Source organism: Teleopsis dalmanni, chromosome 1, assembly GCF_002237135.1.
Source record: "Teleopsis dalmanni isolate 2A chromosome 1, ASM223713v2, whole genome shotgun sequence".
Taxonomy (NCBI): domain Eukaryota; kingdom Metazoa; phylum Arthropoda; class Insecta; order Diptera; family Diopsidae; genus Teleopsis; species Teleopsis dalmanni.
This window is the reverse complement of record NC_051846.1, coordinates 36,293,426-36,318,321: the sequence shown is the minus strand read 5'-3', so window position 1 is coordinate 36,318,321 and position 24,896 is coordinate 36,293,426. Positions and strand designations below refer to the sequence as shown.

General features: G+C 28.9%; 1 protein-coding gene across 1 annotated transcript in view; it reads right to left on the bottom strand.

Annotated features, from left to right (window-relative positions):
* LOC119673526 (protein alan shepard) overlaps nucleotides 1–24,896 on the bottom strand; it is a 252,310-nt gene that overhangs the window by 48,442 nt on the left and 178,972 nt on the right. The window lies entirely within an intron of this gene.

Genomic DNA, 24,896 nt, shown 5'->3' with positions numbered 1-24,896 from the left:
TTAAGATCGCTGATTACATCATTTGTTTTTCTCGACCTATCTCTACAGCGTTCATCAATTCATGCTTGTTTAAAAGCCTGTTCTGTTACTTACAATTGTGTCTCTCATATAATATATGCCGCAGCCCCTTTAAATGTTAAGATGTTTAGTATTTTTTAAATACATGATCTAGATAATTCAATAAGATTCAGTATCGTTGGATCATAAACTTCCCGAAGAGCTCCACTTTCATACGCTAAAATCTAGTTTAGTAATTTAATAGACCTTATCTAACACTCATAATGAATCCAGTAGTTATTGTAAAAAATGAAACGGATTTGAAGCGGTTTATTTGCTTGCAAAAGGTACTGTTGGAAATTTAAACGTTAAGATGTATTATTGCGGTTATTTGAACTTGTATTTTCCCTTGTATTTTGTTCTAAACTGATTATCATTAAATCTAATCTTTAATCTTAACATATAGCACATTTTTGAGAAGTTTATTTTTGGTTCTACCTAAAGAGTGAAGTCTTTTTACTTTAAGGAAAATGTTTTCAGTAAAACCTAGTATCGGTATATCATACCTGGTATCACTGACTTCAATTTACATAAGATAAAAAGTTATGTATTAAGTAAAAATTAAATTTTTAATACATACTATATATCTAATGAACAAAAATAATAGAAAAATTTTTATTAACCACAAAAAAAAAAAACTTAAAGAAATCGTTTATTCAACTACAATAATAAATAATAATAATCATGATAAAACAATTAGTCATAATAATTTCTGAATAAAAATATTTATAAATACAAGTACTTGTGTAGATAGGATTGTTGTAGATACTGTTGCTTGTAGATACTGTTGATATAAGGTTATTGTTTATTTCGGCTTATCAAATCAAAAATATCGACAAAGTCTATTTACATGATTAAAACAAAAAAAAAAAAAAAAAATTAACGGATCCTCAATTTGTTACTGACCTATTCGAAATTGTTTGAAAAGTTATTCAATAAAGTCTCCATATTAATAAATTAAAAATGAAATTATCAGATCTCAAAAAACAAGTTTAATAGAAAGAAAAAATGCCGTCATCGCATGCCAGAATAATTGAAAAAAAAATCCCATTTGTTGCTTTCGAAAGCGAATGCGATAGTGAAGAGAAGAAACCCGCAAAGAAAGAGAATAGAGAAATTAAAAAGTAAATGAAAATAAAAAAAAATTAATCAAGACACGTAATTTTAAATGCTGCAACCATTCTTGGGAAGTACTAGGTTTGTCTGTAGCTTAGTAGAGATTATTGATACGGCGCTCTCTAACAAAGGAAGAGATGAAATATATAAATATAATTGCTAAAATTTATTAAATATTTGCTATAATAAAATAAATTTAAGACTCGTTTTTGAGTATAAAATTAGTTTTAAGAAAAGTAAATGGTTATTATTTTTATTTCAATCTTTTATTTTAAAAGATGCTGCATATTTCTTACAGATATTATATATCAACAAAATAATTCTGGCAACGATGTTTCAGATACACTCAAAAATATTTCGAAAGATCCTTTGAAAGAGGTTTCTCATTCTGCCAGCTGTCTTTGAAAAGACTTTTAACAATCTTTGTCAGAATTGCCCTGATATTGTGTATATATATTACCAAAACATAGTTGTTAATTCTTCTCATTTGTTGTACACACTGTTGACTTTAATATTCTTTGCATCCTATGCACAAGCCCCACATTAGAGGTAGATCTTACATTAGAGGTAAGATCTTCAGAAAATTAATTTACACCGTAATTTTATGGACTATAAGTTAAACTCCCAACTTTGAAAACAAAAAAATTATCCGTAAATCTGATGAAGAATAAGTATGGGTCAATTAAGTTTAAAAATTAATTAATTCAGTAATGTTCCAATGTATGTTTCCGTTTATGTGTGATCCTTCCCCAAATATTAATCAATACAGTAACGAAAGATAATCCCTGAAAGAAGCGGACGAGTATGGATGAAGAGTCTTGCCCGAGTATGGCCCAATAATGTCACTAGTTCATAATCCGCACTAAATAGTGTCTCGATTATGCACTGATGGATCAGTATTAGATTTTTTTTGATTGTGATCCACAATTATTGGAGATTTGTAACAGATTGTCGTAAAATTTCACCTTACAGACAACAACACTTATTTTCGAAAAATATCGGATTTCAAATATTGCTTTGACCCGCTAAATCTGTTTAACTTCGCGATCTTATGTGTTGAAATATTATAGTTAAGTTATTGCTCGTTATCGTTAAAGATTGAGTTAAAACATAAAATAAAAATTTATAAGTATGAAAAAAAAATATCACTAAGGGCAATTCTGAGGAACTGATTTCTTTTTATTAACGAGTTTAGAAATTAAACCAAAGAGTTTCTCTAATTTATACTGTTGAGTTCTAAGTATAATCTAATTCTTTTACATGATTTATTTTCTGCCTACACAACTATTTTACTAGCATTTCTAATTTTTGTTTAGAATTTTCAATCTAAAACAGTTTTTATTATTTAATTATTCCAAAAATAAATGAACAATATAAATATAAGCAAAAGAAAACAGAAAGTATTCAATGTTTTTGATTTCTTTCATGTTTTCGTTCTCTCAATACTATTATTTGAATTTTATCTTCAATGTACTTCCTCTACGAGTACTGTTGCTTTGTTATCAAAATTATTAATAATAATTCCCGACCGTTCCGTGACTAGTGATAAATGCGCGCCGCCTCTATATGCCTTTGTACACCGCCCCTGTGTAACAATATTGAGCTGGTACGGGTTTCTGTGTGCTATTAGAATGCACAAATGCTAACATCACAGCACTTTATTACATTTTTATACATTCACATTCAGACACGTTTAGAAAAAAAAAATATATTTCAAAAAAAGAAAACCATACTGATAAATAATCAGACAAAATGTTACTATAATGAGTGTTTAATTTCTTTATAACAACAAAAGAATATTATCAGAAGACAACAAAAACAAGCAGTGACCCTGTATGTCATTTAAGTGTGGTTCTTTTAATAGATACAAAATACAAAATAAAAAATATCAATAGCAACAAAAATGACAAACAAGATAAAATATTTTTAACGTGCTTATAAGCAACACTTTTTCCGGCTTAAATTTACACTACAAATAGTACTGTATCTGTATCTACTGTGTATCTATGAAACAAAAACTATTTGACATACAATCAATAAAATACCGAAACATTGTTGAGATACAGATACAGATACAAACACATACGGGTATACGAGTAGTATGAGAAGTCTTATCAAGTAGGGGTGGATACATTTTTATCAGCATCTTATTGTTAGCATTCTCTTGTTGTTGTTGTTGGGATTGTTTTGTTTATTGAAACACCCTGTATTACAATATGCCACCGCACATACATTTTGTTTGTTTTTATATTATTTGAATACATTTACATTAGTTTCTTATCATCATTTATCAAGCACTTTTTCTTGTCGTTTTTGTTCTAAGTTGTTTCCCTTGAGTTTTCCATATGGACGCATTCTATTGCATATGCATCGCAACTGATGATGGCAGTTGGCTTTCGAGATACTGTAATTCTAGTTTTTTCAATTAATTTATTCTCAATATACGAGTATATAACTATTTGTTCTATACATTTTTATCTTTCTGTACTTTGCCGAATTTTTTTTTATTTGCTTACTAATTTATTGAATATTAATTAATGAGCAAAATATACATTTACCCACGGTGAACGCAAGATGTTAAATTAATAAAATTGTATATATTTATGCTTAATTTATTATTTTTAATTAAAATATTAAGAGACTTTGTTTATTGTACATTCAAAATATATTTAATTAAATAATTTTAAACAAACAAAGTATCTATCTAAGTACAAGTATCTATGGTACTTCCATGGTCTTCATTAGCCATTACAGACGTGAGTACTACTTGGCCGCATCCAGTAATCTGCTCCAGCCCTGATCCAATTCAATCAGTGGTTTGTTGTCATTAGTCCGTAGTACCGCGTTCCTCCTTTTTGTTGGTCATATTGTCGTTTCACCAAAGATGTGGACGTCTTCTAACGCAGTTTTCACTAACAAATACCAAACCAAACAACTTTCCGGCCGGAGTATTTTTTTTCATTAGCTTGACATGATCAAGCCAGCAGTTGGTCATGTTGAATTCTTATGTCGCGGTATAGCTCGTACATTAATTATGTCAATGTCATAGCATACCTCATCGATCGTTCTAATTCGATAGTCGTTGCCAACTTCTAAAGAACCGTATATCTTCTGAAGAATTTTTCTCTTGAATACTCCTAACGCTTTCTCAACACTGTTGGTAGTTTTCGAAACTTCTGGAGGAATTTCTCTCTCGAATGCTCCTAACGCTTTCTCAACACTGTTGGTAGTTTTCGAAGTTTCTGAACCACACAGTAGAACAGACACAATTAGAGTCTTGTGGAACATGATTTTTGGTTGTCGAGGGAGGGCTTTATTTTAAAATCTGTTAGGAAGAGTGATTCTTCTTTGAATTACTTTCATGGTATTCGTTTTTGTTAATATAAGTTTTCATTATTGGGAATTTCTTGGATATATATTCTCAAATATCAGTAATTACTAATACAAGAGGAATGGTTTAAAGGTGAATACGGTTTAATTGTCTTTCGAAGTATATCTACAGTTTTGCCACTCTGAAGTTGATATCTTCAAAACTAGGGTTCTGAATGTCTCAACGACCAGTTCGGGCTTATAAAAACGGTCGACACTATTGTTTTCTTAATGTTTGGGTATAAGAAGAAAACATTGGTTGTTTTTCGAAATATTCTCCATAATAATCAATACATTTTTGCATTCCACTGAACCAATATTTTAAATTGTTTTTTTCACTCTGAAGTTGGTAGCTTCAAAACTAGGATTTTGAATGCTTCAACAGCCTGTGGTTCAGACTTAGAAATGCTCACGACGCATTTTTTTCTTGATATTTTGAGAGTAAGAAGAAGTCATTGGATGTCAAGCCGGGACTGTAAGGCGGATGACCGATCAATTCGACGTTTTGAGTGTTTAACCCAATAGCTCCCACCTATTGGGTTACTCGATTGTTGTGGTAAAGAATGGTCTTCTCTCGACGGTTGGTTTTTCTCTATTTTCCGAATACTTTTGGCAAACAAATAATTGTGTACGTAATATCACCAATATCAAATTTTGTATAACAAAGCTTGTCGAAGGGATTTTTCTATTAAACCGATAACTTGAAATTGCTTAACTTGGATAGAGAAGTTAAGCAATAAAGAGAGAGAAAGTCAAACAATAAAATTAAGTTTAATGAGAAATAATTATTATTATTTTAAATTTAATTTTATGAAAATATATAAAAACAATAGTAGCAAAAATATAAATGCACTCAACATAGTTCAACATTTAATTAATTAATTATTTTTAGTTCTATTCATACAACTCTTTTGATCAATGTAATTTAATTTATTTGAACTTCAAGCCATTTTCAATGTCTTATTTAATTACTTTAGCAAATAATGTTGAAAGTTTTTAATTACTGAAATGGAAGTAGATTAGTCTAAAACTTTTTGATGCAAAAAACAAACTGAGTGTGAATAAAAATCAAAATAGTTTCACGTTTACCTACATTTAATTTCGAAAGTGATAATTAAAGGCAAATATATGTTATTTACTACCTTAGAATCAAAATTAGTGGTACTAGTGGGCTATCCATGATTAGAATGAAGAATGAATAAAAATATATATTGTTCGCATATTTTCAAAATATAAATTATATTTCACCAACAGAAACCCAACATATTATCGACTTCTGCTGAACCACAGCTGATAATGGACTGTAATGAGAGCGAGCACTATATGGTTTGGAGTAGCACTAATATCAATGAAAAGGGCGCGTACCGATTAAAATATGCATATTGCTTAGTTAGGTTATATTTAAACGGTGCAAAAACTATTTTTATTTAAGCAGAAGAGGTTTTGAACTTCAATCTATGTAGTTTGGGTATTACTGAATGCATATTGGAATGTCAAATATTAAACGATGTGTCCGTCTTTTATCGGAAATATCACGTTTAATAATCTTGGTAAATCTGATTAGTGAATAAATTTATTCCATTCTAAGAAAACAAATTGCTTCAGATACAAACATTTGGTGTATTTTATAATCTTTTATCTCGGTAAACCATTAGAAACTTGTGCGAATATCCAACTGACAATATAGTCGATATGCTAATAACTTCATTTCAATATATTACGAATACTCGAACTGCTTAAGTGAAACTGTTAAGTATTCAGATCCAAAAAAAAAAGAAGCCAATATAGCTTATATAGTAATATAGCTCTCCTCCTCATCAAGTTTAAAGTGGGACAGTTACAAACATAAAGTTTAGATGTTATATTTGGGTCCAATCAAAATCGATATTACGTCTCCTTAGACACGCCCATCTTGTTGAAACGATAACGCACAATATGGTGGTCTGCTAAATAAACTGACAACTGCCAACTGCCTAAGTTCAGTAAGAAGAAACTAGATCCTTAGATTTGCGGATACTCAAAATATATACTTCTGATCAAGACTTTTCTATCGCAATGTACATATCTATCAAAAATCTATTAGTTGATCAAAATATTTAATAATAAGATTACTGTCATCAGAATTGAATGGTTGGATTAGTTCTTTTGAAACTTATTGTCATTGATTTCTATATCATCAAGAACATCGCAGTTTTGCCGGATTTCATAGCAAAAATCAATCACTGCATAGAATCTTTTCTATTGAATCTTCCAAGCATATAGATAATAGAGTTCATTCTAACTGCGCTTGGTGAGAGATAGGTTAGAGGATCTGCTAGCAACGCTAGTGCTTCAATGTTCTTATTCCCGACTGTATATTCATTTTATATAGTCGGGAATGAGAACATCGAATTTTTTGCCATATTTTATACTAGAAATCAGTCTCAACATAGAATTTTCACCAATGATGCTTTCAAGCATATTGATAACAGAGTTAATCTAACTGCGTTTAGTGTGGGTAAAAGGTTCTACTAGCTACTCCAGTGCTCCAATGTTCTTGTTATCGACTGTATATTCAATTTATTCCATTGGGAATAAAAACATTGAATTTTCTGTTGGATTTCATAGCCAAAATCAGTCACTACATATTGTTTTTACTATTGAGGCCTTCAAGTATATAGATTACAGAGTTCACTCTAACTGCAGTTAGTGTGGATGAGAAACTACCAGCTCTCTTTTGTGGAACAAATAAAAAATATACAAGATATAAATTAATGGCAAATGTTCAAAAATTGTCAAAGACCCAATTTGTTATTATAACTATTATTTTTATATATAAATATCACAAAAATATGAAAGAGATATATATGGCCAACATAATAGAATGTAAATAATAATTCTTGGGAGTCACTTTCTGTTAATTTCGTCACCAAAAAAAAAATATATTTTAATACATAATTTGAATAATCGTTAACTAAAAATACTATATAGGTACCTATATTGTGTTTGGGCAAAACTATATAAAGAGTAGCTATTTTTTGTTAATTTCTCTATTCTCATTATTTATAATTTCTATGACAGTCATTAAGTGTATACAAAACCGTAATTAGACCTTGATCCTGATATCATTAATATAAATGTAAGTTTTGTGCACGTAATATTTTATCATCTTATCATTTGACGTAAGCGTACAAAATGTTAAAATATTTACTTAATAATTAATAATAAAAAGATAGAACAAATATAAAAATGCTTATACAAATGACTTTTTGTACGTTGACAACAGAAGGGAAAAAACTAAAAAATATAAATACGAGTAAATGAAAAATAAATATAGTAGAGGCACTTATTAACGTTGAACTGCACATTGTGTTCGGAACGTACTTGTATCTTGTAATTACAGAAAGACCACAAAATAGTTGAGAATTCACGTGAATCAAAATACAAACAAATAAGGGAAAAAAAGAAATTTATAATGAATCATTTACAAATACAAGTACGAAATTACTCGTAAAAAAGATAAGATACAATGGCGTAGTCAGCAAAAATTATTGCAGGTTGAAAAACAAAAAAATAATAAAAAAATAAAAAATAGTATAAAAAGAAAGCTATTTTGCTCTATTCAGCGAATTGTAGAAACTCGTATCGAACAATTGTAGACAAAAGTACTTTTGGAAATTATTAAGGGCACGTTCGCAATTTTTTTTCGTCTTACAATTCATTTTAAAATTGCTAAAATAAATAATTGCAGCTCCTCTTTGGAATGCTATTTCTATCATTTATTGGAATTAATTAACAATTTACTAAAGAAAAATGACGATCTTCCTTTTAATTTCGACCACAGCGAAATTTTCAAGAATTTCTATTTCCTAATAATTACAGCAAAAAAAACAAATATTTATTGGAAGATTTTGATTTTTTAGCATTTGTATCTCAAATATGTGATATTGAAATTTAAGTTTATTTCATTGAATTTTCGATAGGAAAAATATAATTAGAGATTACTGAGATTCATCAATTTGTTAATAAAATTCTAATGCTTAGATTATACCGGAAAGAACGAAGAATGTTTTTTGAGGGGTCTAACAGAGATATCGAAGAGTGAAGAATGTTTCTTGAGTGGTCTAACAGAAATATCGAAGAGCGGAGACTGTTTCTTAAGTGGTCTAACAGAGATATCGAAGAGCGAAGAATGTTTCTTGAGTGGTTTAACAAAAATATCGAGCGTAGACATATCTGAACTCCCAATTTCATCTGAAAGTCCAAGAAAGTGAACAAGGATAGTGCCAAGAGCTAAAATGGAAAAAGCGGTTAGTTTAATGAGGCTCCCCTCGCAATTTTACCAGGACTGCGTAGAAATTGTTATGACGCAGAATAGATGGAATACATTAATTTCTGTACCCATCCAGATTTCTAGATAAGAAAGTGTGTTTCTTTACTGGTCTGATAGAGATAGCGAATGTAGACGTATCGCAACTTCTAATTTCATATGAAAGATCAATAAAGTCAATAAGGATAGCGCAAAGAGTTATAATAAAAAAAGCGGTTAGTTTAAGTAACTCAAAAGCTTACTACAAAAATAATGACAATGTTTTACAATGAAATTTCGAAAGATAACATAATTGCATCTACAAAAAGTCAATACATGGTGCGATATGTGCTTAAGAGGTGTGAAAGGCTTGAAATTTATTGAAAATCGCGAAGAGTGACATAAATTTTCAATTCTGATCGCTACAACCAGATGAATACGTAAGAAGCGAGTTGGAAAATATGAATGTTGAAGACAAGTGGTTTCAACAGAATGTTTTTATAATCCTGATAACACATGCTGTTATCAGGGTTGATAACACCCCCTTTTAATGGTGTCATGCTAATAATGAATATACTTTTCGCTTTAAGAGGAAGCGAAGCCTATTTAACACATCTTTTGTTCTTTATGGCACAACACTTGGTTAAATGCAACTCCACATTGAATGAAAGTAATTAAGACACTCATTCTTCCCCCGTAATTTTATGTTCTAACCACAACCGTTACGAAACTCCCACTAGGGGGGTCTACATCTATTGATCTGGACTGTCGAAGCTATGAGCCCTCACAGGCGTGGTAACAGATTTATCATTCGGGTGCCGCAAGTAAAACTTAGTCACCACGTCATGCCTACAGGATTTTAGTTGGTTCTCACGACAGACATACCTTACCTCTGGAATATTTTAACCTCTTTTCAGTGGGAGTTTACCCCTGATAATATATTCCGCCGTTTCTGCAAATAATACACTGCAAAAATATTGATAAAAATTATTTTTTGTATTAATCCACCCTTGACATTATCTAAGCAACGTCACTGGTTTAAATTAAACATTTCTTATTAAGTAACTTAAATTAAATTCTATTTTTAATATTCAAATAAGATCTTTAAACCAAGCTGTTCATTATAAAATAACTATTTTTTTCAATTTCATAAAAACGAAAAATAAATATCTATCTAAACATATCAAAGAGCAATTGACACGTTTATAGTACATACATTCGGTTAGCTGTTTCGAGCTAATAAAAACATTCGGTGACATCAAAGGACGCGTTCATTGAACAAGATACAAAAATACAAGTATAACAGCTGAAAAAACATACTATGAGCTCACATATCTTTTTGTATCTGTAAAGTTGTTTTGACTAATGGCAGAAAAGTTGCTGATTATATTTGCGGTGCAATAACGGATGAAATGTCAGTCTGAACACTGGAGGCACTGAACACTCGCATCTAATCAAATCCTAGCAAAATTATCATAAACAGTTGAATCTGTCATGTTGGATTGTTTGTGCCAAGCGCGTGTTTGACTTTCACTTAAAGATGAAATGATGAAATGATAAGAGGTCCCACATTAATGGACATTTTCACAAGATTGCGTTTCGAGTGTGCCATCCTCATATGCTATTGGCAATTCGTGTGCATATATTTGTGTTCATATTTCAACTCATATAAATTTTGCAATTAATTAAACTTTGGTATTAGCTTTAGTGTGGTTGTTCTTAATCATACATAGTGTATGTATGATACTGACGATAGATGAAATTCAGGCAGACGATACTGTTTTTCATTGACTTTGGTTGGCATCAGTCAGTCATGTAGAAATTATTCGTAAATCGACAGTTTCGCCTTAAGTTTTGTTTGACGTTGTCATTAAAAATTATGCACTTCATTACTTTTAATCTTTGCAAAATTATATCATTACTTCAAATTTATTTGAATCGGAGCTAAATTGTTAATAATTATAAGTACAGGAATAATTTTTTAATTAAACATCGGAATAATTTCAATTCCATTTATGCATTTATTATATTGTTATTATTAGATAATTATTACTTGTGCTTGAAAATAATCTGAGTACATTTTGATGAGAGAAAAAGATGGCTGGATCTTAAATAAAAACTTAAATAAAAACGAAATGTTTTACAGAAGAATTTTTTGAATATAGTAAATTACAACAACAAAATTCTTATTTTTAATTATTTGGTTTATTGACTAACCATACAACTGTTTCGAGTATTGCCAAATACCCATCATTAGTGATCTTGGAAACAATTCTTGTATTTAATTACTTATAAACAACATTTTGTTTTGAGACTGCAATTACCAAGAATCGAACTCATGCCCTGCCAAATTTAAAGCTCAGAGTCAGCGCACCTTAACCAACTGACCCAAAGCCGTACTTGACTTTTATGTTCGCACATTTTTCTGTAGTTTTGTTAATTTGCTGTGAATGTTTTATTAACAAATTCCCTTGCTGTGTTTATATTAGAACGAAATCATAAACCAGCTGTAGAATAATTAAATTAATTAATTATATTTTTATTTTTAATTGTTAAATTGCAATACTATTCTGTTTGTGGAGGCATTATTTGTTGCATAATTACTGGCTCCTTCCCACTTTCACCTCTGCAGAAATTTCACGCAATTCCTTCGTGGAAAGACTTTTTTCGTTGAATGTAGAAGCCATTGCAGCCGTGGAGCATGTATTTCAATGAGCTTCCAGAAAATCATTAAAGAGATGGTATAAAATTATTAAAGGATCGTTGGAATAAATATGTTGAAGTTGTGACTATTTTGAATAAAAATACTAATTATATTAAAAAATTTGCGATTTTTCATTTTTGTTTTCAAAGCTTTTTAATTATCCTGTGCATTGGGTTAAAATATTGAAGGAAATGAAATCTTGATCGAAATTGATCGAATATATTGGGTTAATATATTAAAGGAAACGAAATCTTTAACGAATACATTAGGTTAATTTATTATTATTTCCATACTTTATTAGGAGCTCAAGTAGTTCACAAAAGTTTTTCACTGGTTTCTATTTTGTATTATTACTCGCAACTCGTTAAACGATCTGTTGAACTGTCCTTCTCCAGGTCATTGCTAGTCTGACTCTGCGCCTAGTCCCCTGGGGGTTCCAAGTAAGTGCAGCATGCGCGATATCTTCATAAGGCTTACGCAGTGTGTGTCCAATCCAACTATACTTCTTTTTTCTTATCTCGCGTTTTACGTTTGTTTGGTGTGGCATTCTCCATAACATTGGGTTAATATTTCGGTAAAAAAAAAAATCTTGATCGAAATTTTAATCCCAATTGTGTTTTTTTTATATTTACTTCCGGAATTAAAAAAAAATCGATGGCCTACAGGGCCATTTGCTTTATATTTTTGTTTGAAGTGAATACAGTAGATGACTTACTGTACTTCCGCTTTTAGGTGATCTGTGTATGTATGTATGTGCCAAAATGCAATATTATTATATATTATTATGACTCACAACAAAATGAAGTAAGGCTGTAGAAAAAAGAAATGTGTATATATATTTGTCATTAAATTTCTATTCCTCATTATGACAACTTTTTCATTTACTCTACTTTTTCACTTTTTCATAATAAGGAGTGAGTTGGTTGCCAAAATATGAACGAGAACGGAAGAAAGGTAATATTCTTTCGCTTTTATTGTTAATTTGGAAAAGATATTCATGGCACGTTATTTTCTTCAAAAAAAAAAAGACCAAGTTCACCGCTTCTCAACACAAAATAAGTATTATTTTTATAAAGTAACAAACGCGGTCTTTATCATTTTACTTTTGTGCAAATTGACAAAATCCGCTTTAGACATTCTTAAATTTTTTTTTCTGCCAGAAGTGGCAGCCATTTTGTTCTTGTTCCGTTCGTGCCGTTCCAGTGTGCTGCGCTGTGCTTTATGCAAACTTTAAGTATCTCTTTGAGTTCTGCTTGGCTCGTTGTTATTCTTTTTTGTTGCAGTTTATTGTTGTTTTTTTTCCAGTCTCTTTAAGCGCTTTCATGTTTTAAAAACTTTTCTTTTTTTATTTTTGTTTTATGTTAACATTTATTTAACTCTATTTTAACAGTATTTTGGTATTTTCGCGACTTCTTAACAGTTTTTAGTTTTTATCATTAAAAATTTTTTTCTCTTACATTGAAAAAAGTGTCAATTTCACTTTTTTTATTTGTTAGAAGTGTTGTTTGCATTGTTATGTATATGACCCAACGCAATTTTAAACTTCTTAATTCTGTTTTTGCTCTCATGTGTATGTGAGTATTAGATCCCCTAAGTGAAATTTTCAACGAGGGTGGTGTGTTAAGTATAAAAAAGTTTTACAAATTTTGTTTTTTTAAAATACACACATTATTTTTTAGTAAAATTATCGTAATAAATTTTAGAATACACTATATAAGCATTGTATAATAAAACTAGTAATAATAATTAAGTTGTAATTAACATTAAATACACATTACTTAATTAATTTTACATGTTAATTATGTTAATAATCACAATTATTTTAATAAATAATTAACATTAAAATAAACATATTATTATTTAGTTAAAATAAAATATATATAGTATAAATACTGCTACCCCAGCACATATGCGGTATTGTTTTATAATTTAGAGATTTCCTTTTTTAAGAACATTGACCAATCTCTCTCTTATAAGCATTTTACGCTTTGTTAAAAGTTCATAATGGTTTTTTTAACATTTAAGTTACTTCTATGGTAATGTAATGAGCAAACAGGCCCAAGTGAATCCTAAAATTGCCGACGTAAACTGGTCTAACCTAATGAAAATGTCATTTAACTTCAAGTAGAGGTTTAAAAAACGTATTAAAAGTAGATATGTATTGTTGTAAATATAGAATTTAAGTAATCTTTGAATTAGTTTCTAAGAATCTCAGTGAGTTTTGAAATAAGTTTTATTATGTATTATGATTAGAGGAAATTGTGTGTTTGCGTTTCATAAAATTCAAAGCAATAAAAACTGTTATATAAAATTGAGTCGACTATTTAATTAATTATCGGGATCCAGCGATCGCGAACGACAATGTCAACGTGTGAATTGTACGCAATATGATAGCAATGACACTCTACTTGTTCATTTTCTTGTAACTAGTTGTACGTCTAAACATTGTTATAAATATATTTTTTATAATATTCGTAATAATAAAAATATATATTTTTATATATTACTTTAGGGGGCTTTACCCTCTGAACGTTTTGCTAGTTAACCCACCTTATATTCATATGTACTCTTTCATATTCAACAATATGTATGCCTTCTTAACATTCTCTAGAAGACACATTAAGTTTGATTCTAGTTTTGAAGTTCTTAAAAAAATTTGATGTCTTTCTGGACAAGCACATGTAATAGATATTGTATAATATGAAACAGTATGTATGAAGATAACAATTGCTCTTCGACACGCAATACTTTTTTCATAGTTTTTCAGACTGCTCATTGGTTAGGATAAAAGATCATTTAAATTATTTAAATTCGACGAAATAGATTTAATTTTCATCTTTTTGTATCTTAAGGTTTCTTGAGAGTTATGTGGTAGTAAAACTGTAACAAATTCAATAATTGTGGTCTGCGGAAAGCTCTATGCTAAACTGTTACTGCAATCAGCCAACTATTTGAATAAAAATAAAGGAAAATAATTCGTAAGTTTACCAAAAAGTTACATTAATTGAAAACAAAACTTTATTTATTATTTTATTTCATTACTTTTTACCCTTTTCTATTTAGGCCGTGTACGAGTTCGAGTAAATTGAGGTAAAGTAAATTGCAGTTTCCTAGGCATTTCACTGCACTTATGCAACTATTTATTTATTTATTTATTGCACTTATTTATTATTTTTGATTAAAATATTTTCAAATTTTTTTAGTTATTTATTAAATATCTTATAAACTTTTCACAATGGTAACACTTAATTTATCTAATTTTTATCTAATTTACTCTACTCGAAATTCTAGTAAATACCAACATTCAGTCTTATACCGACATGTTTTACTATTTTCCTTAATTTATCATCAATTTATTCCAGTCGCCGTGTGCGAGTCGATGTCTTTGTAGACATGGACTTTATAGATTTAAATAATTTAAACTAAATTTAATTAATTATTTTTAATACATATTTTAATATACTATATATAATTTAATGTATTATTATTTATATAATATAATATATATTTTTGATATTTATTATCTCAACTGATATCACAGTTTTCTTCCATTTTTTACTCCATTGCATTGCACTAAACTTAAGGCACTACCCAGTAGTTGCTTACGTACTCGTTATATACACATTAGTAAATACATACATATATGTACACTGCAGGCTATAAGGTGAACGCATTTGTTTCGGGTGTTAAATGTCGCTCATGCTGCGTGTTGACATTTATTGTATTGTGTGTTGCATTACATGCTCTTGTGCTTAAATTGCCAATTTAAAAGCTCCTTCCTGCCTAACAATCCCAACCAACACAGATAGGTAAGTAAACACACAGACAGGAAGACCGACAAACGAAAGGGCGCGCAGACAGAGACAGAGAAAAGAAATAAATGTTGATATTTTAACTTTTTTAATATGCAAAAATTGTTATTTTATGCTTTATGCTTTATGTGAGTGTATGTGATTTCACATGTCAATTGCCTTAATACTAACATGGAGCACAGGTTTTTTGACAGTGTATTTACTTTATGCAAAAGCAACGAGTGTCGTCGTAGTTGCTTTAAAGCAGCGAGAGTCGTTGTCGCAGCTTTAAAGCAGCGAGAATTCGTTGATTTTCTGCTTTATGAGAGCTTAAGACTTGCTTTGACAAAATATATTTAAAAAATTATTTAACACAAATAAAAAATAAATTAATAATATTAAAAAAGTAAATATGAAACAATTTAATTCAAAATATCAAAAAATATTACATCAACAAAATATTTTAAATTTTATCTGTGTATATATATGTGTATGTGTGTGAACGAGTATCAGGTGGGAAAATTCAATCAATTTTAATCGCTGGTTTGGTATTTCATAAAAAGCGATTGAAGTGCATACGAAAATTGTATCTTTTTTTTGTTTGGATGAAAAACTCATAAATGGAATTATGAAAATCGATGACTTTGCTTTTGTAAAAATACAGCGAATTTTTATGAAAACTAAGCATTAAATTTTTTTAATTTTTGTTGAATTTGCTTTGATTTTCGTTATTCAGAATTTTAAGGGAAAATTATTTAAGGAATTAATAAAGTATTCAGAATGGAATTATTATAAAATAAACTGTAGTTATTTCATAAATTAATAAAAATTTTGTACAAACAAAATTTTCATATGATTTTTCTTTCTAGAATATTATTTATATCATGACTCCCTCTGGAAAAATACAAAATATAACTTAATTCAAATATTATTGCAATTTTCAAACTTAAAGGCTATGGACCACACAAACATAATCTTTAGAGATTAAATACGTAATCTCGTTTTTCTTTCTATATTTCAAAATATGTGATTGTCAGCAATCATTCTAACTACTAACCTGTAAATCAACGATTAATCAACAGTTAATCATATTCTTTTTAAAGAATATTCATCTTTTGTCAAATCTTCAAAATCACCGAACATTAATATGAAAGTCACGGAAGCTTGTAGGACGACGCACAATATGGTTGAATAAAAATTATATTAACAAAATTAAGAATTTTCTAAACCAATAGAGATATTAAATTTAAATTTTCCTTGAACAAGTTCAATTGACTCGGATAATCTACCATAATCTACCACAATCTAAACCATTTATTGCTATCTACGACAATAGGAGATACCAGAATTGTATGAACTTAGTGAAATCATCACAGAAATCTTAACAGGATCCTCTAAACTAAAACAGCACCTTACGAGACTGGGCATATATACGGATGAAAACTGTAAATTCTGCGAAAAGAATGAAGAGCCAGCCATACATATGCTGCTAGAATGCCCTTCGATAATGCACACACGGAATAAATTGTTAGGAATATATACATTTTTACGGAAGAGACAATAAACCTATGTACAATAGGTTCTATACTACTTTTTATTGAAGTAACAGGGCTAAGAGATTTACTTAAAGCTTAGAAGAGGCACAATAGACTTGATAGCTGCAGTGCCAATAGTCCCCTCTCAATAATATATAAATAACTCCCATCGGTTTAAAAGAACCACTCTAAATTTGCGCCCAAATATTGTAAATAATTCAGAAACTATACTTGCAACTGGTAAAGAAGATGATATTTTGGATATAAATTACTTGTACTATATCATTAAGATTCAGAAAGTTTCGTGACATTTTACTCATTGCAATACATCTCCCATAAAAAATTTTCATAAAAAGTTTTTTATGCCTTAAACACGAAACAACCACTCAATGGAGTGATGAGGTAAACAGATCTTATTATTCCAAATAGAAAAGGAATTGATCTAAGATCTAATACCTAACAAATAAATATCTCGCATTTGGAATTATAAGAATAAATGACATTTCGTAGTAGAGAAGAGTTAAGAGACGAGTTTTTAATTATGGAACGAATAATATTGAGTAAACTTGCTTTATAATCCATAGCGATGGGTTAAGCCAAAAATATATTGCGTTATATATTCAAAGAACGATGAACTAAACATTTTAACAAGACAGATGGATTGTTAAATAAAATAATTCTATGTAAGTATTAATATTCTAGATGAACAAAAAAAAAAAATAAAACAAAAATGCAAGATATATTCCAAAACGCTGTACTTAGTATATTCAACCATATTCATAATCATTATCTAATCACATTCAAGCTGAAAGTTTAGATGCAGAGGATGATTACATGCAAAAACAAACTAATTAATCTGAGATTTAATATCTAATAAATAAATACCTTACATTCCGATACATATGAATAAGTATTACAGTACAGTAATAATCTAAATCTTAAGAGTTTTCAACTTAATTAAAGCTGATTAAACTTAAGTCAGTGTTATAGCTAAAGTTATATGTAACTATAAAACCGACCTTTAGAATTGAAAAATCCTCAAGTAAAAAGGTTTTTCATAACAATTAGTCCCTTAATTAGATATTTTAGCAGTAACTACATTATCTGATTAACATAATATACAATGAGTACAATATAGGCTATAGCTTCTTTGATAATTGTACTAAATAGTTGTGGCCAAATAAAATTATACGTGTTATTAATATCACTTGTGTTTCATTTTAATGTCTATTAATCTAGAAATAATTATCGCATATATCAAATATTTAGTATCCAACCTAGCAGATCTAACAAATTGGTAGTCTGAGATTTCACCCTTCAAACATGTTGTCATTTGGGATAATCGAATTAGAGTTGCCAGTTATAATGGATACCACCATCATCTAGTGACAAAAAAAACTGCGGATACTCTTATATCACCGATATATAAGATAATATATAAATGAATTATAAATATATATATATATATTTTTTAAATAAAAAAAGTGATTTGTTTTTGATCAATCTTTTTATTTAGAAATTATTTTACTTTTATTAGACTCACCATTATCAATTATTTTAATTTTATTAAAAATATATGTGACTCACCTATAAAAAAAAGAAAAAACACAAATTAGATAAATAATTCAACATATTAATTATTCCTTATATTTAAAAATACAATATTTATAAATGAAGTACATATTTAAGTTCTTTTATAATAATTACATACAATAATATATATATAATTATTTTTATAATATAATAATTATAATACATTAAATAGATACAAATTTAATATATTAATATAATAGTGTATAAATATGCATTTGTTATAGGAAAAACTATAACAGAAAAACTATTTAGAAGAAAAAAGATTTTCACGTAAGTAGGTGAATAACTCTCAGCATTACTTACTAAAGTAATTCAGTGAAGATGACCTCATTATATGGTGAACTCAGTTGCTTGTAGATTTTTGTTTCAATAAAATACGGCTTTAAAGAAAACCAAGTAATATAAAAACTCGACAAGGAGAAGTTTAAGTGCTAAAAACTAAAATTAAAAACTTGAATTTAATCTTAGATGCAGATTATATAAAATAAATTATATACATAGAAATAAACAAACGTCAAAGTGACAGGTAACTGCATTGACAGCGGAATAGGATATTAAACATATGTGTATATTTAGTGATTAACCAATTGAGGTTTATTTTATCGTCTTTTAAGTAACTACTACTCAGTGCAATATAGTTTGGCTTGTGTTTAACTCAAATCTTCATACATTTTTCATAGGCCGAGCTTGAATTCTTCAACAAATTTTGTTTTATAATCACAATCGACACAAAACGCTTTCTTCAAAATCGGAGTTTGAGTCCCGATAGCAGAAAAAAAAAAGAAACGGGACCATTGATGGTAAAAAAGGAGAAGAAGTATTCTTTTTTGATCACACATTCATTGAGTCGTTTTCCAAAAAACGTTTAACAGCTCTGTGCAACACTCAAAAGTATAATCGCAGAAACAGTTAATGTAAATATACTGGGTTACAGATTCTGATCATAATCGACGTGTTCACAATAGCTTAACCCGAAATAACCCCCGATTATCATATGGTTATGTGAATTAAGAAGCTGCATACACATATGTAACATGTATATTACAACACCTACATACATACCATATGGCAACGCAGGTTTTTCACATTTTCTAAGAAAGGGTCCACATTAGTCAAAAGATTGACCTCATATTCTTACTCAGGAAGTCAAAATACACTATATATGTCTTATTAACAAAATCTGCGACAAAAATAATTCTGAGCATTGCCGGGTTAAGGCAATCCTAGAACACTCAGAAATGTAGTTGCAAAAACAGCTGGTCTTAACACATTAGAATACAGATTTCGCTCATATTTCGCTTTGCAACAACACTGTTCGCTAGATGGATCAGAATTTTATTTTTAAGGTAATCCTTTAGGTTTGGCATATGGACAATTTGTCAAGGAGTCACAACGGTCCTTCTATGGTATATACTCAAAACAGCATTGGTGCACAAGACTGTCACTCCTACCCAACTAAACACAGCAAAATGGTACCACAACATAGTGGTACCAACTAACAGGAAAAATATTGTGCGGTACGGTACATTTAAACTAATAAAAAACCGTTCTTAATTTTTTATTTACAAATGAAAAATTTTGTTTTTTTTTTTATACAGAACGAAGACTAGAGAGGTTTCGAAAAGTAGTAATCTACAACAACAAAAATTCTTTTTATATTATTTCAAATAATTGAATTTTTAGATGACTAGAATGTAGGCTATTATAATATACTTCATTTGGTATTGAAATATTTTCAAAAAAAAATATAATAATTGTACAATAAAATTGTATTTCATACAATACTTAAAAATCACAGATGAGAGATGAATATGTATTCGTATAAATATAACGAAATTTGATTGATGAATTTATATTAATAAAGATTGGTATTTTATTTATTTAATTTACCCGTATAAATAAATACCCTCAAACCCAAACAATGACAATATATTTAGCCTTTATTTTTAAATAACAAAAAATCTGTAAGGTTTTGCTTACATTACACAATTTAATCTAGAACTCGCCGGAGCAAATCTTTATTATTTTTTCATACCCGCAGGTCAACACATTTTCATTTAATAAAAACGGTTTTGCACATACCATGGGGAGGATTATTAATCTTCGTTTGCCATGAGAACGAAAGACAGTTTAATTCTTATTCGAAATACATTTTCTTCATATAATGAATTTGAATGCAAATTTATTTCAAAAAAATTTATATATTATACATAACCTATGCCAGAAATATATAATATGAATTTTTAAAATTCTATTAATTTTTGTAAAATACTAAATTTTAGGGAAATTTACAATAAATAATAATAATTAAATTATAGGAGATTATTTTCGGGGAAGTTTTACAAAATATAGAGGTTAATTTATTTTATGAAGAAAAGACATCAAATCCAATTTAAATTATAGAAATAGTTGATGTCAGTTAACTGACAAACACAATAATTTACTTAATATTGCTTAATAATTTCATGAACTTAATTTTGTATATAAAGAAAAATTATCAACAAAAATTAATTTTCTTCTTTTTAAAGTAGTTCCCACTGAGTTTAATAAAATTACAAACACTAATGTAATTTCAATGCGAGCTACGTCGTTAGAAGACCTAGAAAAAAATACTTGGGAAGTCTACACATTAACTAAATGCAGAATAATCTGCTGGCCACATGCCTATACTTGAACATTTGGTCTTTATATTTATATAAATATGAGTAAGCATACTGAATGAGAATTACATTTTACTATTTATTATATATTAATTGTTGCGGTTTATACAAATTCAATAAGCATATATTTTATTTCTATTTATGTATTATTTAACAATTATAAAATGCGTATTTGCAGTGTAGTGTCGATTTGACATATATATGATTTTTTTATATGACTCAAACCAATAACTCTTTTAAATAAAAGAAAATAAGCTAGATTTAAATGTTATTTTGGCTTGAGAAAAGTAATATAAAGCAAAATCTTGTCAAAAAATATAAAAAATTTATTATTTAAATGACCGCTATTGTAATCAACGATTACTATAAAACACATATATCGAGTTAATAATGACTCTATTATAATAATAAAATCAATAATATATATACAATATATATAATTAATTAATTATTATTTATGATAATTTATTATGTATATAATATACAAATATATATATATTATATTGTTAACTATATGATTTTGTGGTGTCGCTAAGTTATTCATAAATTATTCATAAATGGATAATCTTATTATTTAACATAGTCTTCTTCAGCTTCAGCAAACTTATTCCAACGAACTTCACACTCCTTAGTAGTGGATTAGTTGTAATAAGCATACGTCTTTACGGTAGTTGTTTTTCGAAACATTTTCTCTTGATTCGGAATCATGATCATATGGTACTCAAACTTTCTAACACATCCCAGATGCTGCTTATAAATAAATTTGCATTGAACTATATTTGTCTTGCATTCTTATCGATAGCGGGATTATCCATACTTTTGAGATTCTTAAATCTCAAAAATTGACATAAATTATTACTCATCGCATTTAATTAAATACACAGATTCAAATAATATTAATTTTAAATTATTTGAATCTTGAAATTATTTGAATTTTGTATTTAATTTTTCTCAGTCAATCATCCACCTTTTTGAAAACAAAAATTTAGTCAGCATGGCCTTACTTCGATAGCACACGTCACTCACCGGAAGCTTCTTTCTTATTTCGAAAGAAATGAGTACCGATAATGCTGTCAGGGTGTAAACCACACCAAAAAGTCAATTGTTGATGGTTTTAAATTGATAAGAGTAAGAATTACGCCGATTATGTTGACCCTAGAATGGACGAAGTGCTCTATGAACTTCACGAATAGATTTTTTTTTTAAAGTAAATTTTCTCAATTTGGAAGCGCTGTTCTACCGTTAAACGATTCATGATGAATTGCCAAACCTTACTGAACAAAAATATCAACACAATTTGACCTTCTCAGCTGTCAAACCATAGCTATCGATATCGATAATTCCTAAACATCCGATGCAATATCAATTTATTCATCGATTTCTGTTGTTGCTGCAATTTTTGGACATTCTTTACGTGAATCGTTTTTAATTTTTGAACAAACTAGCCTACTTACAAGCCACGGTTTTTCGAACAAGTAAAATCATCCGATACATTTACAATTTCGGTATGAATTTTCACTTTCTTTAAACTTTTCTGAAGAAAGAATTTAATTTGTGCACATGTTTAATTTTTCTCCATTGTCTAAAAAAACATGGACACATCAATTTCAAATGTTTCTTAAACAAAACATGAGTTGACAGATCGGAATTAAATTTTGGCTATGTTCTTATGAAGAATCGGATATTAAAATTGCGTGAAAGTTTTGGTTATATGCTTGACGAGAACAGATGGCGCTACACTAACTTATCAAGAAACTTAGTAATAACACATGCAGTATAATGGTGTATATATTATAAAATGTAGTAAAATAGGATTAAATTGTTTAAGGAATATTTTCTTAAGACCAGACATATTTTATGCACGTCGTAATTATATTTTGACTTCAACAGCCAATTTAATAGTTTCTGCTGGACTTGTGCTGCAACAACGGAGCAACGTCCACATGTAATTACTCATCATGCACATAAGCTAACAGAAACTTTACAAGAAGTGCATGAACTTTTCTAATAACCGACGGAGGAAGCTGGAAGAAACTGTTTATTGTAGTTTAAAAATTGACATGTGCAACATGTGTGTGGCATGACCGAAACTTCACTTTACAAGAAATAAACTTATTTATAATTGGATAAAACTTTTGCTTCTATCATGTAACTAATACTACCAAAGCTGCCAAAAACACAAGACGTGAAATTAAGAAACCCAACCCCGGACAAACTTAAATAGAGCAGTGATGAGGGAATAAAAAAGAACTCAGTTGAATTAATAATTTTTATTTTTAATAAAAATCTAAGGGCAGCATCTACTCGTTCCTCTATTATCATTATTATTCTTAAAATACAAAATAAAATATAATGAAGTTATTATTAAAAGTAAAGCTTATTAAGTCTTGTAGTTATGCTACTGCAGTTGCTTAGTAATGTCAAAAGTCTATTCTACATGAATTTTTTATTTCTTATTTTTCTCCATTTATTTCTTTATAAAATCATAAAATAAATTTCTAAGAGAAAAGGCGAAACTTTGTTAAATGTTCTTGCGACACAGCAGAAAATTACTTTGTCAGCAGAATAGTCTGCGTTCTGAAGTTATAAAAGATGGTTTGACACGAGACTTGGAGTGACATTTTCAAGTAAATGTCATTGAGATAGTTTGTGTGTCAAATGGAATTTTAATTACAAGAGCTTTAGCTTTTTCAATGCGAATCTCTTTGAAAGTCAGTATACGAGTAAAGCCATATTTGATTTATGCTTATTTATAATATACCATATTTATTGAATGAAAATACCTTAGTAATATTTATTAGACATCGTACCATACAACAAATAACATACTTCTAGTTTCAGCTTTTATTTCTGAAACATTTTTCTTGTTAAAGCGAATCTGTTTCTTTGATGATCTTTCTGAGATCTTCGAGTAGGTAGTAGTTGCTGTTGTTAAATCTGGTCAAATCTACTATAGTAACTATTTCTATAGAAGTATATATAAAAGATATAGAAGTAGATATATCTTCAACTTTATCTTCAACTCCTCTTCACAGACATAGAAGTTAATTTAATAGATTATTTTAGGTTATACTTACGAACCCTAAAGGATCTACTTAAGCCTATTATTTTCATATATAACACAACAAATATAAAAATTAAATCTTTACAAATAATACAAAAATATCAGTAACCAACATGACAGCAACTAGAATCGTCAACTGATTTCGATGTTTCTGAAAAATTCCATTCTCACAAATTGCTTGTGTAAAAATACTTTTATATATTCTGTGTAAAAAGGGAACTTATAATTGCACGTATGCACATATAAAGACTATAAATCCACTTTAGTATTGTTATGATTTTCAACAATATATATCTTATGCAGAATTACAAAAAAAAAAATATACAATAATAATAATAACCCATACACTTCAAGAGCAGATAAACCTCATTCTGGAGTATTTCCAGAAATGGAAAATAAAAATTAATAATGAAAAAACTAAGGCTCTGTTTATTACACATAAGTGGAGACAGTATCCGTCGAGAGTGAGTGTGGGAGATCTGGTAATAAACTGGGAGGATAGCGTTAAATATTGGACAAGCGATTCACATTGCATAAACATGTTCAACTGAAAAGAATTAGCTGTGCCAAAATTCTTCATCACCTTCAAACGCTATTCAGAAATGAAAATCTCAATGCTAAGAACAGGAAGCTTATATATAACCAAATAATTCGTTCGTCACTTCTATATGGTTGTGTAGCGTTTAGCAAAGCCTCAAACACTACTATTCGCCAGCTAG